Source organism: Rhineura floridana, chromosome 10 (assembly GCF_030035675.1).
Source record: "Rhineura floridana isolate rRhiFlo1 chromosome 10, rRhiFlo1.hap2, whole genome shotgun sequence".
NCBI lineage: Eukaryota > Metazoa > Chordata > Lepidosauria > Squamata > Rhineuridae > Rhineura > Rhineura floridana.
The window spans coordinates 81,135,660-81,159,312 of NC_084489.1; the positions used below are offsets into that span (position 1 = coordinate 81,135,660).

The window sequence follows — 23,653 nt, forward strand, 5'->3', positions numbered from 1 at the left end:
CATTTGGCCACTGAGCAAGAGGTTCCCCAGAAGCTGCATGTACATTGAGAGCCAGCGTGGTGAAGTGGTAAGAATGTCAGACTGGGACCTGGGAGATCAGGGTTCAAATCTACGCTAGGCCACAAAGTTCATTGGGTGATCTTGGGCCAGTCGCTGTCTCTCAGCCTAACCTACTTCGTAGGGTTGTTGTGAGGATAACATTAGGAGGGGAAGGACCATTTTTGTATGCCAACTTGAGCTCCTTGGAGGAAAGGTGGGATACAAACGTTGTTGTTATTTGTAAGGTAGCAACCCACTCTTCCCCCTTTCTGTTGACTGACTAATATGTTGGCTTATTCCCAGATTCAAAGTTTAAAACAAAAAGAGTTTGTGGCTCTGCAGTGCTACAGGCAGGGTGTCCTTCCCGGCCCTCCCTGGAGATGCCAGGGATTGAACCTGGACCTAATATCTGGTTGGCCGCTGTGAAAACCGGATGCTGGATTAGATGGACCACTGGCCTGATCTTACGTTCTTCTGTTCTTAAAGAGGTACTCCAGCTACATTATGCAGGAGTTGATTTCTATCTGCTAGTTTTCACAGATTTACACAAATTATCTCAATGAACACAAATTCTGTCCAAGCTTTTCCCAACCTGGTGCCGTTCAGATGTTGTGGACTAGAGCTCCCATCAGCCCCAGCCAGCCATGCTGATGGGAGACACAACCCAAAACATCTGGAAGGCCCCAGGTTCGAGAAGGCTCAGCTAGCCTATCCTAGGAGAGAGAGCTAAGGTATATCGTCAGTCTGGGCAGATCTTCCCATTTTGTCCTCCTTATTAGTAACTCTAGAGGAGAGCAATGGTAAAACCACCTCTGAATACCGCTTACCATGAAAACCGTATTCACAGGGCCGCCATAAGTCGGAATCGACTTGAAGGCAGTCCATTAGTAACTCTAATTACTTTGAAAGAACAGAAATGAGATAAATCCTATAAGAGCAGGAAATGTGTGACCTGATTTCCAGCCTGATTTAGAAACTGTCACTCTGCAAGATAAGCTTAGAGAGACACTCTTGGCTCCAAGTGGGCCCATAGCTTGGATTTCTATACAGATTAAAGGCACAACAACCAACAACATCAAGATCGACGGAAAACACAATCGCTGTTATTCAGGGGTTAAACTGCAGCAGAAACAGGTTTTACATTTTTACAACAAATCTCTTTTGTGCACTCACTGCTTTGTCAGATTCGACATGCAAATGCAGTTGTTTCAGACATGAATATAACACCAGCTGGTCTTTCTTCATGCATTTCTACTGGGAATGTCAGTAGAAAATAAACTGGGAAAGTTATGCCAATCCTCAGGATCTACACATCTGTTCGAACTGAGATTACCATGGGGATATGGACACATGAAGAGCCCTGTTGGATCAGACCAAAAGCAGCCGGTGTAATCCAGGTTCCAAGGATAATCTCATACACCTTACAGTTGCAAATCCAGATTTGTTACTGAGCTCACACTCCACAGGAGGCGTTATCAAATCCCAGCCTGCTAACATGATCACACGTATGTGTGTTTGAAAGCATGTTTGTTACATAGGGATGGAAGAGAAATTTGATTTGGTTCCCATTTAAAGGCAAATTTATCAAATTTGCAATATTTTATTTATTATTTATTACTTGATTTATATTCCACCCTTCCTCCCAGGAGCCCATGAGAACTGAAACATAGGAATCCTTCAAAATTCACACTTATCAGAATTTTTCGATGCAGTTCTCCAACCACTGTTTACAAAATGCATATATTGAGGAAATGGGTGCATGAATATGAATATATTAGTGAAAATGCATATCTTAGGGTAAAGTGTACAGGTATGTATAAATCCCTACATTAGTGAAAATAACACTCAAAAATGCATTATATTAGGGGAAATTGCTTGCAAAAACGAGTATGTTAGTCAAAGCTACATATAAAAATGTGTTTAGTAGGGGAAATTCACACTAAAATGCCGAAGAATTTTCATGAGGATCTTAAAAAAATACAAGTCAATTGCTGCAGAACTGAATTTAAGTTTGGAAAAATGAGTTACTGAGACAACCTAAACTGACAGATCATTCCGTTCCTAGTTACCATCATACTTCAGGAACACATTGAATCCACCAGACACGTGAAGAAGACTTCAGACTTGTCTGCCTTTAAATATGCTTCTTCTCTTGTTTTTAAATTCAGCTCCTGGATTAGATTCTATGACCACACAATGTTTTATTTTTGGTCTAGAACTTTCAGGCTCCTGGGTCAGTTGTTTTAAATTTAAGACACAGGAAGTTCTGATTCAACAAAGCCTCGTGTGATCAACATCATGTCAGGTTAAATTCATCCTTGATTCTGCCAACCAGGCATTCTATGTACTTTTGCTGACCTAGAGGCCTTCATGAGCAAGACAACAGTGCTCTCTTTAAATAGATGATCCCAAATATTTAAAAGTGATTTGGGGTTGGTTTAATTTCTCTCTGTGTGTTAACATACAAAACTGTCAACAGGTTTTAGAAAGAAAGAAAGAAAGAAAGAAAGAAAGAAAGAAAGAAAGAAAGAAAGAAAGAAAGAAAGAAAGAAAGAAAGAAAGAAAGAAAGAAAGAAAGGCCCTTGTACACAAATAAATAAATTAAGGGTTCTAAAATTGGAAACTTTAAAACAAAAGGCATAGTTCACTTGGAAAATATAGTTGAGCATTGCAGTAGGATCAAATCCCCACCTACCCATGAAGTCCACTGGATGTCCTTGGGATATTAACTCTCTCTCAACCTAACCTACCTAACAGGTTCACTGGGAATTCCTCTGTGGGATTAAAATGTCACAAATACACAAAAAATATAAACATAAGAATGCAATGTACTTGCAGGACCACCTTGCCGCCTGTGTGCCCACCCGAGCACACTTCAGCACTTCGATCTGTGGAACTGGCATTCTTATAGGTGCCACATAATCCTCATAATCCCGCACTTGTAAGAAATTGTTTTTTCGGCGTTGATGTGTGTGAATCTTTTTAGTCTGTTGCTGTTTGAATTGTTTTAAAATGTTTTTAATTACTTGTTTTTAACTGTTTTATCGATAATTTTAATGTTTTTGTAAACAAGGTGCTTTACAATCAAGAAGTATATAGATTTTGTTAAATAAAATAAATAAATAAATAAATGGAGTCTGCCACTCCATGTGTCATCCAGATGGATGGGAGCAGCACAAGAGTACAGAATTACTGTAATGCTGATATCCCGTATATGCCCTTCCAGATCCACATTCCTGCCACGCAGTGCAGAAGGATACCACGGATGATGATATCAAAAGCCACCAAGAGGCCAGGAGAGTCAGCAGGCTCCTGTTCTCCAGCCTATCTCCCAGCAAAGGTCATCTGCCAGAGCGTGACCAAGGCATTCGCTGTCCCAAAGCCAGGTCTGATAACCCGCTTCATGCAGAAGCGCCTGCAACTAAACTACCACCACTTGCTCTATCATCTTGCCCAAGCATGGCAAATTTGACATTGGCCCACAACTAGTGCTATCCAAATATGGATAGTTCCATCTATAGTGGCCTCACTCCAACCTCCTTCACAGGGCCTGGGGCCACATTTTCCCTGAAGGAAGAGGCAACTACAATGATCAAAGCGATTGGCAAGATTAAATCAGTCTAGTAGAGCAAAGGACTTGAGCATGTGTTTGGTCAAATGATGCCAAGCATCTCACCTGCATTCTTAGGATGCAGGAACTCAAACCCATCCAAAAAGTGTGGGTAAAAGGAAATAACAGGCATCTCAAGCATTGAAACAACAGTATATCTAAGGAAGAGTCCAAGAATGAATGGATACAATCCATTTCATTCAAAGACTTCAAAGGGGTCACACTGGGCTACCTCACCACTTTGAGTGCAGCACCTAACTTGCAGAACATCACAACCAAAGTGGTCCTTGTGTTTACCACATCACTGGCCTTTCAAGGCGCAGACAAAAGTTGCTTTTTTAAGAAAATCTTCTGGGCTTTTTTAGAGGATCCTAAGGAATTTGTGAGAGCCAGTGTGGCATAGTGGTTAGAGTGTTGGACTGTGATCTGGGAGACCAGGGTTTGAATCCCCACACAGCCATGAAGCTCACTGGTTGACCTTAGGCCAGTCACTGCCTCTCAGCCTCAGAGGGAGGCAATGGTAAACCCCCTCTGAATACCGCTTACCATGAAAACCCTATTTGTAGGGTCGCCATAAGTCAGGGTCGACTTGATTCCTTGATTTCAAGGAATTTGTATATTGCTTGTCAGGCTAGGATTAGGGAGACCCAGGTTCAAATCTGCACTCAGTCGGTAAGCTCACTGGGACACTCATCACTCTCTTGGGGACATAGGACACTGCCTTATACTGAGTCAGACCATTGATCCATCCAGCTCAGTATTGTCTACACTGACGGGCAGCTGCTGTCCAAGGTTTCAGGCAGGAGCTCTCTCAGCCCTACCTGGAGATACCAGGGATTGAATCAGGGACCTTCTGCATGCAAGGCAGGTGCTTGCCACTAGCCAGAGCTTGGAAAAGTTACTTTTTTAAACTACACCTCCCATCAGCCCCAGCCAGCATTGCCACTGGATTGGGCTGATGGGAGTTGTAGTTCAAAAAAGTAACTTTTCCAAGCTCTGCGACTAAGCTATGGTTCAGTGATCTCAGTCTAATCGACATCACAGGTTTGCTGTGAAGATAAAATAGGGGAGGTCATTACATGCTGCCATAAGCTCTCTGGAAGGAATGCAGAAAATAATGTGTAGGAAACAAAATGTTATTTTTTTAAAAAAAATGAGTATATGATTTGAAGTTATGATACTGTAAGCTGCCTTGAGCATTTTACAGACAGTAGGATTTAAAAGCAACAACAATAAAATAAATAAATGACCAGGGCTTGCGTACCTTAGGGAAAGCTTTTATGGATGGTGCTGAGCTGATAACTCAGTACCCTTCAGCAGTTCCCATTGCTGCATAAGCTGGGCTTATGCATTGGACTGACCCAAAAGCCATAACATAAAATCACCAATCATTTTTGGGAAGCCTCCGGCGATGACTGTAATTCACTACTTGCACATCGCAAATCATTCTCTCCGAAATGCCTTTTTTCCTTCCATGCAGCTAGAACCCCCCGCAGGTGGAAGCCAAAGAGCAAGCCATGAAATATAAATTAAGCCATTTTTTTTAAAGAAAAGTGTGCATTATGCAGATTAGAAGCTGCCTTTACCAAAAAGGTCTTAAGAATAAATTCGATAAAGCTAAGTCCCTGCACTTTTAAACATTAGAAGGCTGCCTTTCTGAGAGTCAAACGAGACACAGCCCAGAAGGTCAGTGACCAGGATCTCCAGTGGTTTGGAAGATTTGCGGTTTTGTCTTGTTTTGTTTTTATCGTTCCACATGTCTGCCTTGAAGGCAGAGAGTAAAAGGGTCTTGCCCCTTTAGCCCAGGAACTGGAAATATCAGTGTTCTTGGACTCTAGCTCCCACCAGCCCCAGCCAACATGACCAATGGTCAGGGATCATGGGAGTTGGAGTGCAGCAGCATCTGGACGGCTGCAAGTTCCCCAGTCTGAGCCCAGTCGTTCCCCTAATGTAAATCTCCCCACCCACCCCTGAAGCTGCTATTAGCTTCACAAGGGAAAACACAACTAATATCAGCTTTTTTGGAGGGGAAGGGTTAAACATCCCTTTCACCAGCACCACTTTCTCCATGTTCAAAGCAGACATGCGAGGGCTGCCAATGTGTTATTTAAATTCTGCAGGAGTTCACAATCATGGATCATGTCTACTTTAGTATTGTTATTTATTCTATTATGTCTATTTCTGTCTCACTTTACTTTCACAGGTTCAAGGTGGTTCTCCCCATGAGCCCGTTTTACCCACACAACAGCCCTGTGAGGTAGGCCAGACTAAGAGCATATGTGTGTATGGCTAGTCTAAGATGACCCAGTGAGCAGTGGCAGCCGGTGGCTCCATGTCAGTGGGACAGCAGAATTTGCTCCGGGCTTTCGCCTGAAATTTCAAGGAGCTGTCCGAGGTGCTAAAGCACCAGTGAGCTTCGCAGCTCAGCTTCCCAGTCTCCCCAGCCCTTGTCCATCATGTGACTGGCCCAATATCACCCAGCGAGCTACGTAGTCAAGTAAGGACTTGAGTCTGATGCTCTAACCACTACATCACACCGGCCCTACTTTTGCCCCAAGGCCAAGCTTCCAAAGACCGCATGCACACACACACACACACACACACACACATTCACACAGGACCTTAAAAGAAACTTCTGGGCATGATTAGAAGCAAGGGGTGGAAATGGCAGAGAAGCAGAGTTTGGCTAAACATCGCAAGAAACCTCGTCACTGGAAGAACTGTTCTGACAGTGGGACAGTCTCCTTTGTTAGAGACAGTGAACTCTGCACTTTAGAAGCTGCACTGAATCAGGTTGTATTAGATGACTTCACAAGTCCCTCCCAACTCAATGATTCTTTGACTTGCAGAACTCAACGAAAATCTGGATGCAAGGCACTGCCTAGGTATGTAATGCCTCTTTAAAAAACAAAAATTCAGAGGAACGCCTCAGACTGCAGCAATATACAAGTCTCTACCCCTTTTCCACCTCCCACCTGGTTCCTTCCTTTCCCCCGCCCTTTCTGAAACTCTACCCCCAATTTAGCTCCGGAACCCTTCTCTTCCCTCACCCTCCCACTTGGCACGGGACACCACCTCCCCCAACTCCTCTGTCCCTCCTCCAGCCAGTCTTTGGTTCTTTCTCTTGGCTTGAACGGCGGTCTGTGAAACTGCACATGCAGCTCCACAACGTGCTACTCGTTGATAAAGACTGGAACTCTTGCCACACGTACAGATGCACATGGGTGCTTGGGTGAGCAGTCACAAAGCTGGATGGGGTTTCTCCACCATTTAATAGCCATGCGGTGCAGAAGAGGAAACTGCAGCAACTGCAGTTTGTCAGACAAACGCAAGAAATTTGAGCCCACATTCTCACTTCTATACAACCATTACAGGTACAGGAACCTAGAAGCCTGTGGAGACTGGTGACTCTGAGGTCAGTGGGGCAGTGTATCCACTCCACGTTTTAGTCTGAATTTTCAAGGAGTTGTCCAAGGTTTTTCACTGCTGGTGGCCACACACACTCCAGCGCACTCTGATCCCTACCATGTTTTTTTAAAACAATATAAACTTTCTCTCCCCCCAATATACACACAAGCACAGAGACGTTTATGCCGCTATGTATAATCAGTGGCTAGGAATGCTACAGCTGGTGCACCAATTACCAGTTACGCAGCCATTTTGGGACAGGGATTGCCTGGCTGCATTGGTAACCTCAAGGCTTGATTACTGCATTGCGCTCTACGTGGGGCTACCCTTGCACCTGTTCCAGAAGCTCTAGGTGCAAAATGCTGCGGGTAGGCTGTTGATGAAAACAGATCACCACCAGCACATAACTCCAGTGCTTAAAAGCTGCACTGACTGTCCATATGCTACCAGACCAAGTTCAAGTTTCTTATATTAATTTACAAGGCCCTTAACAACTTGGGTGCAGGATATCTTAAGGACTATCTGATCCTTTATATCCTGTCCCAATCACTGAGATCTTTGGGGGAGTCTCTGTTGGTGGTCCCCCATGTCTCAGATGCACAGCTCACTACAAGCTGTGAATTCAGTGTCGTGGGCTCAAGCTTGTGGAGCTTCCTCCTGGCTGAGATCCGACAGGCACCCTCTTTGTTGATCCAGACACAAGAGACTTTCTTGTTCCAGCAGGCATTTTAAGGCAGTGTTCAGTTTTATGATAAATGTTTATTGTTTCATTTTCAGTAAGGTTTATTTTTACGTACACCATTTAGAAACGCCAACAACCAAGTGGTATACAGATATCTTAAATAAATATAGTATTCAAAATGGATTAGGCAAAAGCACTCGGGCCAGATTGTGAAAATGTGAGAACGTGTGACAAAAAAAAAATAAAACTAAAATGGGCCCAGCAACAAAATGTGCCTCTGTTCTAAGTCACATCCATTCCATGCATTTAAAGCACTCTTATACCACTTTAATCGTCATGGGGAATCATGGGAACTGTAGTTTCTTAAGGGTGCTGACCTCACAGACTTACAACTCCCAACAACCTTAGCAAACTACTGTGGTGTGGGTGGGACCCTAGACTCCAGACCATCCATTCCATGCCTGCATACATCCGCTTTTCCATTTCTTTTCCCCAAAATACTCAATCAGCATTCCACGGCCACTGAGCATGCTCAGTCTTCTTTGGCCTGGTTTGGGAAGTTTTTTTCTGCCCTCCTAGCCATGTTTTGTACTCTTGCAAACCTTGAGGTCAGTGGGAGGCTGGTGGTTCCAATGTACAAGCTGTAGCTCCTTGAAAGTTTGGATTAAAACCTGGAGCAGATGCACTGCCCCACTGACATCAGAGCCACCAGCCTCCACCGCTAAGGGTTCCTTCATGCCTCTTGTGCGTGGGTCATGCTGTTTTGGCTTCCTAAGTAACAGCACTCATTGCCTGAATTTCGGGAATATAGGGAATATTAGCAAGAACAACAAAGCCATGGAATACTCAGAGAGGCTTTCTACACATACATACATTGTATTTCATTACAAAAACGTATGTAATAAAATAAGACTAAGCAGCCCATTCAAAGCTAACAGCAAGGTGATCTAGAAATTTGTACATTGTGCACAATCCACAACCTGCTCCTGCATCCAGAATTGAACCTCAGCAATGTCAAATCCATTGAGGCTAAAAAGGCCTTCAGATGCATTAAGGGCAGCCGATGTGGTTAAAAGACAGGAGACGTTTACATGGAAATAAAGAACAGCTAAAATGTACAAGAAGCAGAAGCAAGTGACCAAGAGTTTAGGGATACGCTGGTTCAGACTCTGGATTAGGGTTTGTCCATGCAAACATTTCCCATACTCCAGATTTGGCAACACAGTAAACAGTAACCTTGAGACTGGATTCTTGCAATGCAATGTGCGTGCGGCTGTCCTTGGGCCTGGTCCGGAAGCTACAGCAAGTGCAGCCAGGTTGCTAATGGGGGCAGACTGATGACAGCACATGACACCTCCCCTAAAATATCTGTCCTGGCTGCCCATATCCTACTGGGCCAGGCTCTTGTGTTGATGTGCAAAGCCCTGAGCACCTTGGGTCCAGGATACTTTAAAGACTGCCTGAGGCCTTACATCCCAGGTTGATCACTGAGATCATCCGGAGGAGTGCTGCTAGTTGCATCCCGCGTTACAGAGGCCTCAACTAGGGCATTTAGTGTCACTGGTCCCATGCTGTGGAACACTCTCCCAGCAGAAAGTGGGCAGGCATCCTCACGTTTGACTTTCTTAAAGACCTTTTTTGGTGCCAACAGACTGCTGCGGCTGTTTAAACGTTCTTGGTGAGCCAGTCCTTTTAATGATTATTTGGTACTGATTTTATGGTGTCTTACGTTTTGTGGTACTTCTGTATATTGTTGTACACTGCCTCGATATTTCATATGAGTGGGAGGTATATAAGTATTTGAAGAAAGAAAGAAATGTAAATCGAGATAGAGAGAGTGTACACAGAACAAGCAGGCCAGCTTTGACCTTGAAATCTCCTTGTCCTAAGAGAATAAAGTCTGGAAGTAAAGAAGCCTACACGAGCAATCACAAAGCTCAGTATATTATCGAGCGCAGTGTGCTGAGGAAGCCGACCTCGTGGCATTCAGCCTTTAGCAGCGGTGCAGCCTGGGTGGAATAGCAGTAGCACCTTATCTACGTACAGGAGAGGAACCCAAAAGGCACATAGTGCATTGACAGTTTTAAAATGAATGTATGGTTTCCAGAGTTTTATTTTTCAGTCTGGAATAACTAGGCATCAGTGGCGGCTGGTGGCTCCATGTCAGCGGGACAGTAGAATCCGTTCCGGGTTCAAGGTGCACCTTGGACAGCTCCTTGAAAGTCTGCACTAAAACCTGGAGTGGATTCCACTGTCCCTCTGACACGGAACCACCAGCTGCCACGGTTGGGCATGTTTTCAAGGTGGCCGATGGAAAGCACGGCGTCCACTTGCTCAGAGGCTTGGTGAGGGCAGCTGGCTAGGCAGAGCAGCACCATGCCACTTCCCACTAGCTCCGTGTCCACAGCCTAATGCAGTAAAGCATATTCAGGCGCTGGATGCTGCTTGCAGTGCAGCTAGAGGGGAGCAGAGAGGGGAAGAGGAGGGAATCCAAAATATGCAGCAGGACCTACCTGCTGATCATAAAGCAGCAGAAAGCTCTTGCACGGCAGCTTCAAAGCTGTCCTGTTACAGGACATCCGGAGCAGTCTAGATAAGAAGCAAGGGTGGAATTTTGGCAGCAGTGCCCTTAAAGATCTGTCATTATTCAGAAATCATTCCAGGTTCTTCCCCATCACTCCCTGCATGGATCACATGTCACTTCTTTGCCTATTATTTCCTTATTTATCGTTGCATTTCTGTCCCGCTTTTCCTCCAAGGAGCTCAAGCTGGCATACACCTTCCTCCCCCTCCCCATTTTATCCTCACAAGGACCCCTCAAGGTAAGTTAGGCTGAGAGGCAACAACTAGCTCAAGGTCATACATCCGTCTCCCAGATGTCAGGGTCTGCTTGTTTGTTTTTCCAAAATAACCCATGTAGTGTCCAGAAAGGGAAACAGAATTAGGAAATGTGTCGTTGCGGCACTGATCTTTGCTCAGGTTTAACAGAACGACAGTCATTCAAAGGGGGTAGTGGGGGTGGGGGTAAATCACTTGTTCTCATTGTGAACGGGTCATCTGATTCATCCACTGTGTGCTGCTTTGGCCTGGTGTTACTCAACCCACACCAAGGTGTGGCAAACTGAGTCAGAGCCACAAGGAGGGGCGCGACTGGCTCCAGAGAGCCATCCAGATTGGGGAGAGGACCAGGCTCCTGAGGCCAACAGAGGAATGCAGAGAAAATGAGAGCAAATGCTTTACAGGCACCACTTGGCATTTCCTGTGTCCTTCGTTTAGCTGTGCTTCTTTACTGTCTCCCGCTGAAAGAAACAGACACCAAATTTGCACGAAAACTTCCACAGCTGCCTTGCATTTGGCACGCAGCCTTGGCTCCCTTGTTTGCAGCATCTGAGCGGAGGGCACTGGGGGGTTCCCTCTCAGCTTGCACATCTCATTGATTCACCCCATGCTGATTAATTCATCCTGCTAATGGTCTCTTCTCCAGAGGCCCTAAAGCTGGGCTGAGCACTATAAGCACACAGAAACGTCTTCCCCCTCCCCAAAAAAGCCACTACAAGTAACAGGAAGCTCCCTTATATCAAGTCAGAGCATCAGTCCCTGCAGCTCAGTATTGTCTACAGCAGCTCTCCAAGGTTTCAGACGGGACATTTCCAATCCTACCTGGAGTTTCTGAGGACTGAACCAGGGACCTTCTGCATGAGATGTTGCACAACTGAGCTACCGTCCTTCCCCGGGTGATTGTAAACTGGGTCCAAGAAATCCACAGAAACTGGGACAAGTTCTGCTACATTCTCATTCCTCTTCTCTGGTGCTACGGATCCCAAGGCCACTGCATTTCTCACAGGCAGATGCGGATATCAGTATTTCTGGCGGCTGGTTCACACGGCCTGTCTATTAACCATATTTGCAATGTCATGTGACAACTTATATTTGTGAACAGGCCAGCAGACTGAATTGCCACAGCATTACCTAAAAATGTCATGGTCCTCACCACCAAGGAGTCAGTCCACACATTCATTAATCAAATGTACAAAAATCATGCATGTGTGAACCAAGCCTCAGATGGATCCATGTTCACAGCAGGAAAAGAGAGAGGAATCTTCTTTCTTTTCCCCTAGTGCTTGCAGATTGGATGGGGAGTGTGTGAGCAATGGGGGGGGACCCTCCAAAAAGCTCCAGTAGCCAAAGCTTCATGGCAGCCACTGTTAAGTAGCCATGGGATCACTTGCATTTCTCTGTGGTGTAGTGGTTACAGTGTTGGACTAGGACCTGGGAGACCAGGGTTCGAATCCTCACACAGCCATGAAGCTCACTAGGTGACCTTGGGCCAGTCACTGCCTCTCAGCCTCAGAGGAAGGCAATGGGAAACCCCCTCTGAAAACCACTTACCATGAAAACCCTCTTCATAGTGTTGCCATAAGTCGGGATCGACTTGAAGGCAGTCCATTTCCATTTTTCATCATATAAGAACATAGGGTGCTGCCTTACAGCGACAGAGAGATTTTGGTCTATCTAGCTTCGTATTATCTAGTGGATTCCCAGGATTTCAGACGGGAGTTTTTCCAGCGATTGAGCCCTGGGGCCTTAATTCCTTTCACCCTTACGAAGCACACAAAAAACTACTAGCCCAGAAACAAAGTTACTAGCCTGCCTGCACATGTGTGCCCATTAGTCCCTTGAAGCCTCAAAGGCAAAAAGAAGCCTCTACCTTTCTAAGGTGCTCCCCACCTGGAGGTAATTTCGTCTCGCCATAGGTGAACAGCAAGCAGCTGTTTCCATTAAAGACCTGCTCTGTTGCATCATATTCTCTCCCCACCCCCATACATTGCTGTTGCCTACTGCAACCTCTTTGGAAGTGCCGAGATACAGGTGGAAATAAATGCCAACCCCACAACCTCCCCATTTATTTAATTCACATCTATACATCCCACCCTTCCTCCAAAGAGCTCATAGACAGATAGATGGAGTCACTGCCTTTTATCCTCACAGCCACCATGGGAGGTAGGTTGAGAGGGAGTGGCTGTGGCTGGCTGTGGCTGGCTCAACACAGAGGAGGCTGGTCCATTGGGGTGAACAGGGCAATGCCCCACCAAGCTCAGCCTGTTCTCCACCAGTGGCTGGCAGGTTCTCCCACCTGCCTGCCTTCTTACTTACAACCAGTCCAGAGGACAGCCCTGGCTGTTGTCTTCTTCCTCCTTTTCCTCTGTCTCAGTGCTGCCCTTGTACAACTCAGCAAGGAGGAGGACAGGGACAAAACTAAAATTTGTTGGCTCTGGCTGTGTTTACTGTTGGCCTCCTTGCCTTCCGCCCTACCAGTCTCAATGGTTACCAGCCATGACTGGCCCAATGTAAACCAATGAGCTTGATGGGCCATGTGCAGCTTTGACTCCAGGCCTCCCTGGTCCAAAGCCCTAACCACTACACATCACTGTCTCTCTTTTGCTCCTCGTTGTGGGCAACAGCAGAAGAAATCATGCAAAGCGATGCACATTTGCTCAGCAAACTCAGCATTGCGCAGTGCTTTGAGTAGTCCTTGTCATTCTTAGCTTGCTCAATTTCACCCAAATGCTTGTTAGATCCTCCAAGAGAAGACACTCTGTTTGTTAATAATCTGCTAACTATCAGGAATCCAAAAGGAGGGGGGATGAACCATCTCTTTGACTTCAGTGCCATGTGTGTCAATATTATTCATAGCATTAACTTTGACCGGTCACGTTGAACGAATTACGTAAACTCCAACTTAATGTGAAACCTTTGGATGTGTGAATCGAAAAAATATCACGGCTCCTGCCACAAGCCAGCATTAAAATCTGCTTTGCAGTCAAACCTGTTGCCTAAAGAAATGGGGTGTGTTGAGTGTGGAAGAAAAAAGAAAAAAGTCACATAGAGATGTGAAGGTCATTCTTAATTTGCCATTTGGAGGGGGGACATTCCAGTTATTCCTCTCCCATTTCAGCCCAAATACTCTCCAGCAAAACGTTCCCAGAAACTGACAAATATTTCTTAGTATTTTCACATCCCAGGTGCACAAGCACACACACACACCCAATTCTACTGTCTTCTCGAAATAAAACCGACACATCCTGGCTTCCTCGCTGGGCTGACCTTTTAACTCCCAAAAGGTTATGGGATCTGCCTCTGCAGCTGCACCTGCCCTGGTTTCCCAGGCCGAAAGCAAGGATCGGCTATACGTGTTTGAAAACACATCCCCATTCTCTCTCTCCCCCCCCCATCCTTTCGCATGTCAATCACACCACACTGGAAAGCGAAACAGGAGAATCCAGAACTTATCAACAGACACACACTCAAATGCTTTAGAAAGGAGAGAGTGTGACCAACTTCAGCACCTTGGACAGAGCTCACGCTTTTTTTAAAAAAAGAAAAGCCAATCCACCCTGCTAACCATTCTTGAAATATCGCTGAAACTGGACATGAGCCTGTTGAAGACATTTGCAGGGCTGTTTATTTTTAGTATTGACAAATCCTCTTTGGATCATGCAGTATTCCACTGGATAAATTAATTCCCGTCTTTCAGATGGGTTACTCATCACTCTTGCGGTCAGCCAAATTGGGTCCCCCAGGGTTTTTTTAAGCATGACTCAGGGGGGGGGGGCAGAGAAAAAGTTACCCCAGGAAATGTGTAGGTTTTGTCAACATCAGCTAGAAGCCACTTTTGCTCACACCTTTTGAACAAAGCCAAACTTGTTGCTTGGGTCAGTCCCTCACCTTTCACTTTGAATTTTACTTTCCCTCTTCCCCCCCCCCCGAAAAGCTGAAAAGGGATGAATTTTTCACCACCATTTTTAATTGCATGCTCCTCATTCGCCTCCAGCGCTGTAACATTCCCAGGAAACTCCTCCTCCTCTGCTCCCCTCCCCCATCCCAAGATTGTGATCATAAGTGCGCAACCATCGTTTCTGTTATTCCACAGCACTTGTGAAAATTATTATTTTAAAATAATACTAGGATAAAAATGTTGAACAAGCACCCAACTTTTGATCCACAGATTTTAAGGAGGACCTTTGGAAAACAGAAGCTAGCCAATGTATCAAGAATGAGGGTTACAGTGGTGGCTGTTCCCCTCAACAGACTTTCCACTAAAGCAGTCTTAAAATCCTCAACTCTTTTACTTTTTAAAGGCAGAGGCTTCGTTTTTGGCATCAACTTGGCCCACAAAAAGATGTCAAACTTTGCTGTTCATTTTAATTTCTGATTTTATATGCTCCTCCAACTGGAAGCTGATTCCTTTATATTAAGTCTCCCCCCCCCCCCGCCGCGTTTTTCCTCCCAGGATAGTCTGGTTCCAAGACTGACCTTTAATCTTATTTTCCTGTTTTCTTCCCTCTTTACTTAAATCCAGCATCACATCAACATGAGAATGGAGAGATTAACTTGCAAATCATTAGGTGACCCACAGAGCAAACTTTCACAAGAATCCACAAGAAGGGACGGATCCCTGGTCCACACAAGCTTTTCCTCTTCTTAGATCCATTTTTTTCCTCCCAATGAAGAATTCCCCGTCATCCAAAATCAACCACCAATGATGAAGGAGGAAACTTACTGTGGGTTTCCGTAGGACTTCCCCGCTGCTCTGCCAGGCAGACTTCCAGGGTCATTCCAGAGTTTTTAAGTCCCCGTTTGATAGCTCCAGAACGCAAGAGAGAAGCCCCCTCCCTCATCGCTGGGACTCTTGGCCCCTCGGGCGACCCCTCTCCATCCTAGACGGCTGCAGCTCCCGGCGGGGCATGCTTGAAGTCGCGCCACCCGCCTCCGCGCGCGCCTTTGCATGCAGAGAGATCGGCCGGCGGGCGGGCGGGCAGGCGGGCGAGCGGGCTGGCCGGTCCAGGCGGAGGAAAGGGAGGCGGTAGCTTAGCACGCGCCGCCTCTCCAAGCCCTCGCCGGCCGCACTCTTTCTGCGCCCTCGGCCTCCATTCAGCTCGCTCGGCGCAGGGAGCGCTCCGGCGGCGCTGGAGCTGTGGGGCAGCGCCCCCTGCTGGCCCTTAGCGGAGCTGCAAGAGGCGTTGCGGGGAAAACCCGAGGGGTAGAAGGGTGGGATCCTGCTCAGAGAACTTTCCAGAAACTTTGGAAGTTGGCTCCTTTTTCTCAACTGAAGAAGGCGATTTGCAGCGACCGCCTTCCGCTGCACCAGTTGGGTTTGGGGCTGTGCTACTCTTCCCTCTTAACAGCGGCAGCGGCCTCCGATTGCTCCATCTCGCTCAGTACCGGCAACACGGACTGGCAGGGGCTCTCCGGGGTGCAGGCTGGGAGGCGTTTCACTTGTTCAGCCTTCGAAGCCGTTTTTAGCTCTGTCGTCGGAATGCTGCAACAGGGGATAGTCTGGATTTGTTTCCCGCTGCTGTTCTCGCCGCTTTCCTTGTTGCCTTCACCTCTGATGTGATGCTGCTGGGCGGGGGTCCACACATGCCGGCCTACCTGGGAGTCAGTCCCATTGAATGCAGCGGGGGGGGTGTGTGGCGTTCTGAGTAGGCATGCCCTGGTAGTTCAAGAAGGGTTAGGCTGCAATCCAGTACATGTCTACTTAGAAGTAAGCTCCGTTGGGCTCAGTGGAACTTACTCGCAGGTCAGTGTGTATTGGATTGCAGCCGAAGCCCTCCCAGGTTGTGTACTCCACTTTGGGTGGTAGTCAACGCTACTCCTACTCAGAGTAGGCCCATTGAAGTTAATGCACATGCCTAACTTGGGCACATTCATTTCAGTAGGTCTGCTCTGGATAAAAAAAGTTAGTGGAACAGAACTCTCTCGAGTGCAGTTTGTACAGAAAAGCGGTACAAAATGTGGACTAAAATAAATATTGATGCAGAAAATAAAAATGACCCCCTTTCCTTCTAGTGGGAGCCAGTGTGGTGTAATAGACAGAGTGTTGGACTAGGACCTGGGAGGCCAGGATCCCCACACAGCCATGAAGCTCACTGGGTGACCTTGGGCCAGTCACTGCCTCTCAGCCTCAGAAGAACTGAACTGGACTGCCTTCAAGTCGATCCCAATTTATGACGACCTTATGAATAGGGTTTTCATGGTAAGCGGTATTCAGAGGTGGTTTCCCATTGCTTCTGAGGCTGAGAGGCAGTGACTGGCCCAAGGTCACCCAGTGAGCTACATGACTGTGTGGGGATTTGAACCCTGGTCTCCCAGGTCCTAGTCCAACACTCTAACCACTGTTCCACACTGGCTCTCACAGCCTCAGAGGAAGGCAATGGTAAACCACCTCTGAATACTGCTTACCAGGAAAACCCTATTCATAGGGTCGCCATAAGTCAGTATTGACTTGAAGGCGGTCCATTTTTTCCTTCTAGTAAGGTGTTACGGCTTCAGTGCTGAGACAAGTTAGCACATTCTTCCTGCAAGGCACACCTCTGTGGAGTTTTCAGAAATTTGCTTAAGCTTTAGTCAATTAATTGAAATCCAGCAGATTAATCCCTAGACTCATCGTGAGATTGCAGAGTCTGGCTGCTTGGTTGCACCACCGTAGCTGGAAAGCGAGGATCAGTGCCACGTACTCTGCACATGCATCCTGTTGGGGGGCCAGGACAGAACCGCTTTACGCTCAGCTATCAGAGTCCTTGCAGTGTATGAAGGCCCAGAGGCTAGAAAGGCTGCAGATGACCTACAACAGAGAAGGCAGATGGGGGGGGATATGTGGGCCTGATGGGGGAGCTGAGGGCAGGGCAGGGAGACAGGCCAGGACGCAAAGAAAGCAGGGCAGGGGTGACTCCAGAGGGAAGGGGACATTTCCCCCCCAGTTGGCCTGCTGCCCCATTCACTGCCCCACCCCCGATTTCAGACACGGCACACTTGAGTTTAAAGGTGCACAGCCAAATCTGGCTCTCCCAGCCCTTGGCTCCCCCAGACTAGTTTCCTTGGAGTCACTCTGGAGGCCGGCGGAGGGTGAGGAGCCTCAGGCCCAGGAGCCACACGTGGTCCTCCAGGCCTCTCTGTCTGGTCCCTGGGACTCTCCCCAGGTGACTCCCCCCTCCCCACCCTCCCAGTTGGAAAGCGTCCTTGAACTGTGACAACGCCTCTTGCTTGTCCAGGAGGAGGAAGGAGAAGTGTGCGTCCTATGAAACCTCGAGTGTCCGCATGGCTGAAATGTTGACTCTTGTCCAAGGGTAAGAGTCACATCCATCGCTCTGCTCCCTTTTGCCTCTGGCGCTCGCTTGTCAATGGTGTGTGGCCCCCAGAAGGTTCCCCACAGGAGAATGTGGCCCTCAGGCTGAAAAAGATTCCACAACCCATCCTAGGACAAAGGGACCAACTCATTGCCCAGGCTTAAGGAATGCATTTGGACCCTTGGAAATCCAGCAGGCCTTGACAATTTTGGTATTTGGGCTGGCATTCACAGGCCCCCGATGTTTTACTACCAGTTTATTTTGGGGGGGGCGGGAATGACTGTTTTATTGTATTTTATTGCATTGTGAATTGCCTTCTTGTTTTTTTAAAGTTGGTATATAAATGAGTTAAATAAGTAACACATAGCACGAAGTGATTTTTGATTGGCTCTCCTGGAGCACTTGACCTCCCCCCCCCCCCGGAACAGGAAGATCCTGGCCACCTGAGCAGTGCTCACTTTACCTTGAAGCAGAAGGCATGGCTCATAAGGCTGCCAACTGTTCAACTGGCCTTTGTAGCTGTGCTTTTTTTTACAGCAGCTTAACCAGTGGTTATTAATAAGTGTTTTTCACAGCATAGCTATAAAAATGGCTAATGCTTGCATATCAAGCCACTGTTAAGAGCAGAGCTCAAAACACTGGTTGAAAAATTGGCAACTTTAATGGCTTAGTCTCTTGAATCCCTTACCTTTGCTTAACCTTTCCTGGCATGGTTCTACTTACAGCATCCTATAGCCAGGATTCTGACTTCTTTGGGTGTGTGTAGCATAGGCAGCCTGGTGGCTGAGTTCAAAGGTTTGGACTACATGACCTTCCAACGGTTCTGTGATTTGACACAACTCACAAGATCTTGAAAATATTGGAGGAGAATATAAACTGCTGAATTTTTGAATAACCTTCCAGATTATTTGCAGAACAGCAAGGACTACAAGAGCGTTGTGTAATTGTCACAGTTTAGGCAACACCCCCCTCTGCTGGCCAAAGAAGATATTGCTCCCTATAACATCAAGCAGGCTGGTGGTGAGGACAAAAAGTCCAGCCAGGAGTCAGCTATTTCTCCTTTGCTGCTTGAAGGGCTAATTAAGCATACGACAGAGAGGCCTCCGTTATCTCTTATGTTTTCTGTGTCTCACTCCAATTACATCACTCTTCTTCTTGGTTTTTCTTTGCAATGACTTCCTTTTTTATTTAGATCATTTCCACCGATTGCACACTCTTAAGTTCTCTTTTTTGGTCTATTAACATATTATTATTATTATTATTATTATCATCATCATCATCATCATCATCATCATCATCATTATCATTATTATTATTATTATTATTAAAACAGACTTTAAAACATACAGAATAAAAACTTAAAGCCCAAACAAAAAGGAGTAACTATGACAGCACGCATCAAAGATCTGAGTGGAAAGGAAGGTCTTTGCCTGCCGCCTAAAAGTGGATCAAGAAGGTGGCAGGCCTGCCTCCCTAGGGAGAGCATTCCACAGCCACAGGGCCACCAGTGAAAAGGCCTGTTCTTGGGTTGCCCCCCTCTGAGCTTCCCGTGGGAGATGCATTTTCTTGCTCCAGGTGAACTTTGTTACATTTATGATCAACACTTCCTTCAGGTTGCTCAGAGAAATGCCTTTTTTTCTGTCCCCTGCCCAGCCCAACCCTACCCAATTTTATCTTCACAACAACCCTGGGAGACAGGTTGAACCAACCAAGCAGGTGCTCTCCAGACATTTTGGACTAGAACTCCCATCAGCCCCAGCTGAGACTTATGGGAGTTGTTGGCCAAAACATCAGGAGGGCACCAAGTTGGCAAAGGCTGGCGAAGGAAGGACATGTGGCAGCTGGTCACCTTACGAGTTTTTTGAACCTGGGTCTCCCCAGGCCTCATCAGACATTCTAACCACTGCATCACACTGCCCAGAAGGGGCTATCCTGTGGCCTTCTTGATGTTCCTCAAAAGCAGCTCCCATCACTGGGAAAAATGTGTGGCATGCCACCTTGGGCTCCTGCTGGGAGGAAGGGCGGGATATAAATCAAATAATAAATAAATAAATGAAATGCTCAGTGTGAAAAAAAATGCTTTCAGTGTTGAAGGGAAATACCAAGTTTCAAGTCAGTATTTCAAAAGCAGCCATGCCTTACAAGAGAACCCTAGTCACTCGGCTTGCTAACGATGGCACCGTACACCCTTCGTCAGGTTTCCTCAATTCGGCTCCCAGCCAGACGTTTTGGACTCCCAGCTCCCATCATCCCCAGTAGTCAGGGATGATGGGAGTTATAATCCAAAACAGCTGGAGAGAACCGGGTTGGGCATGGCTGTCCTAGATGTACAGAAGTTCCCCATGCATACAGATGTCTCCCCAACACTAACTTCAGTGGAGAGAGCAGTTCTGCATACACATGCGACAATGTCTCTGCCACGGATGGGAATTCTTTCTCGTCCAGAGGTCTATGTGAAAATGTCTGGCAGCAAAATAATTTTATTTCACTAAAGCTCAGCAAACTTTCAGTTAGTCAGTTAGTTCAGGAAATGACAGTGGGGACCACATACGGAAATGTTCCTGCCATAGATGTGAGCGGGACAATCTAATCTCATGACGGAGGTTCATGTGTGAACATGGCATTGGTTCACAGCACTATGCACAAAACCCATTTTCCTTTCTCAGACATTGGAATGGTAGAATCGTAGAGTTGGAAGGCACCTACAAGACCATCAAGTCCAACCCAATGCAGGAATCCAAATTAAAGCATCCCCGAGAGGTGGGTGTCCAACTGCCTCTTGAATGCCTCCAGTGTCGGAGAGCCCACCACCTCCCTAGGTCATTGGTTCCTTTGTCGTACTGCTCAAATTTAAAACAATTACCTGAGGGCTAGCACCATCTGAACAGGCTTTATATAGCAAATCAAAATAACTGCAACGTTGTATAACTCATTTGTCATCATAGTGATCTCAGGACAGGGTACAATAAATTTCCATTTAAAACACCAATTTTGTTAATAATACCAAGGAGAGCAGACCTAATCAATAAAAAACATCCACAACTACAGACTGACTACCTTTTACAATCAGAAGCTGAACAACTAGCAATCCACAGATCCCCAAGAAAACAGTCACATTTTAAGTTGGCAATGAAATGATAAAAGAGCTGCTCCCAGTCGTGACTCAAATGGGAAGGCAATGCATAATCAGGGCGCGACCGTGGAGAAGGCTGAGTTACAGCTGACCTTAGGAGTGGACAGCGGCCCTGTAGTGACAGTGGACATTGGATTGCTTCCAAATCACATCACAATCAACAGCTGCCCCCTCCTCGTTGAGGGCAGAGCCAGTGTTCAAATATTGGCTGTCCACCAAGGCCAGTGAAAAGTTTTGGACCTCTCCAAGCTGCGGGCTGTGGAGCGATTCCTGCCAGAACAAGAACTTGACAGCTGAAAGCAACACACACACACACATATTTATATTTAAAAAACAATTGTTCCTTAATGATGCAAGTCCTAACACAGGGGTTCCCAAACTGTGATCCATGGGCTTAATTCAGATGGTTCGTAGCGTGTCTAGAATTCTAAAGAGTGAAAACTGTAACACAATAAAGTACAATATAAGAAGCAATAAAAACACATTTAAAAATCTTACACCTTCTAGCACAGGCAGGAAAATCTTTAAGTGGTCCTCCAAGACCCTCAGCAATTTTCAAGTGGTCGGGGGGGGATTGGGAACCACTGTCCTAATGTATTTCTTCATATTTGGACTCTAGTATTTTCCACTCCAATGTTTTTTGCTTGTCTGTTTGGGGGTGGTGGTGGAATTAGATTAAGTCCATCTTTAATATTTCATATCCTGGGTCTGAATGAGACAAAAGACAAAAATGCAGTGAATTTATAAAGGGACCCTAAACTCCCACTCCCCGTTCCTTAGTAAGAGATTAGGGGTAGGCCTGATACACACCCACAAAAGAGAGAAACCGACAAGGGAGGCTGCAGATGAAAGCTGGCATTTCACCACAGGCTGAAGGGCCCTGTCAAGGCAGATATCCTTGCATAAATCAAGGCTCCTTCAAACTTGCATTTGAAGGCAGGGTATATTCTGCAACATGTTCTTGACACAATGAAAGTGCATTTGTATATGATTTATTTGGCTTTATTAGTTTTTCTACGATGCTTCTCCAACACTACCACATCACTGCTATCCAGAAGGACAATAGCACAACAAAAGCAGGACAAAAAACAAAGAGAACATTTGGATTTTAGCAAGAAACTACGGGACATGTACCAATCATGAAACTTTTGCAGGCGCAAAGAGTATTGGTAATATAACCAGCCCAATGTCATCGTGAGCAAAAAAAATCATCATAAATGCACAGTGAAAAGGATGTCTAGAGGGGCCCTCAATCATATGACTAGATCTGTACTGGGCTGGGAAGGGGGCATAGTCTATGGAAGTCTTAAAAAGCAAAGCTTGGAAAAGTTACTTTTTTGAACTACAACTCCCATCAGCCCAATCCAGTGGCCATGCTGGCTGGGGCTGATGGGAGTTGTAGTTCAAAAAAAGTAACTTTTCCAAGCTCTGTTAAAAAGCCTCATCATAATCGGTCTTCTGACTCACTGTGTGGCCTCTCTGGTGTGGGACTCCTAGGTTCTGTAAACCTGTTGCCTCTCCAGCTTTCCACCCAAATTTATTGTAGTTAACAGGACATGCAAACAATAAGATTCTCTGGAGATCAGTATCTGGTAGGAGTAGGATGCATTGCAAATCACATCTTCAAGAACACCTTCTTCCATATTGACCTTCCTGTGCTTTATGATCAGCAGATGAGACCCTCCTGCTGGTTCTCCTCGGTTTGAGGGGCATAGTTTGGATGCCTGGGAAAGGGCCTTTTCAGTGGTGACTCCTCGCATGTGGAACTCCCTCCCCACTAGGGTTGCCAGATTCAAGGCCTGAGACTGATCCTGTATCTTTAGGAGAAGAGAAAGTCAGCCAAGTGCAGGTGTTCTTGCAACCCTGTAATGGGAAAAACCACAAGGTAGAATTCTCCCTCCCCCCTGCGCAACCCACTGAGGGGTGTCTGGCCCCATCTCTTTATAGTTTTAGGCAATTGTTATTTATTAAACTTGTTAGACGCTTGTTACCCAAAGGTATCCAAGCGACTTACATTAAAAACATAATTATCAATACAAAATACCATAAAACAGAACAAACAACCCCATAACAGTCACAGGAAGCTTGGCAACAGATATTAACAAAAATGACATTATCTCAGTCTGTCAAATGCCTGGGAAAAAGATAAGTCTTTACCTGGTGCCAAAAAGTTGTCAATGAAGGGGCCAAGTTGATTTTTCTGGGAAAGGCATTCCACAGACGGGGACCTACCACTGAAAAGGCCCTCTCCCTCTGATCCTCCTTCATATCTTTTTCAGCAGGTGTTTGGAGGAGGAGAGACATGATTGCTATTCAGTGATTTGCTGTTATGTGTTTTTAAATGACTGTTATTTTTATGGATTTTTGTCCATCAAATCAAAAGATTACAGGGTAAAAAGGAATTGTCTTCTCCAAGACAGTTCACAGTAGTAACATGGAAATCTAAGCATGTAGATTCCACAATACCTGATGGAACGCCTCTCCCGATACGAACCCACCCGTACACTACGTTCAAGATCAAAGGCCCTCCTCCGGGTGCCTACTCCAAGGGAAGCTCGGAGGGTGGCAACAAGGGAGAGAGCCTTCTCAGTGGTGGCCCCAAATTATGGACTGACCACCGTGACGAGGTGCGCCTGGCGCCAACACTGTTACCT

General features: G+C 46.2%; 1 protein-coding gene across 1 annotated transcript in view; it reads right to left on the minus strand.

The window, feature by feature from the left end:
• The window catches only part of LOC133365310 (sodium channel protein type 5 subunit alpha-like), a 351,981-nt gene extending 335,750 nt beyond the window's left edge, over window positions 1-16,231 (minus strand). Inside the window, exon 1 of the mRNA XM_061587000.1 lies at window positions 15,301-16,231. The gene's annotated coding sequence lies outside the window, so the exon portion shown is untranslated. The remainder of the gene's footprint in view (window positions 1-15,300) is intronic.
• Between the last annotated feature and the right edge of the window lie 7,422 nt (window positions 16,232-23,653).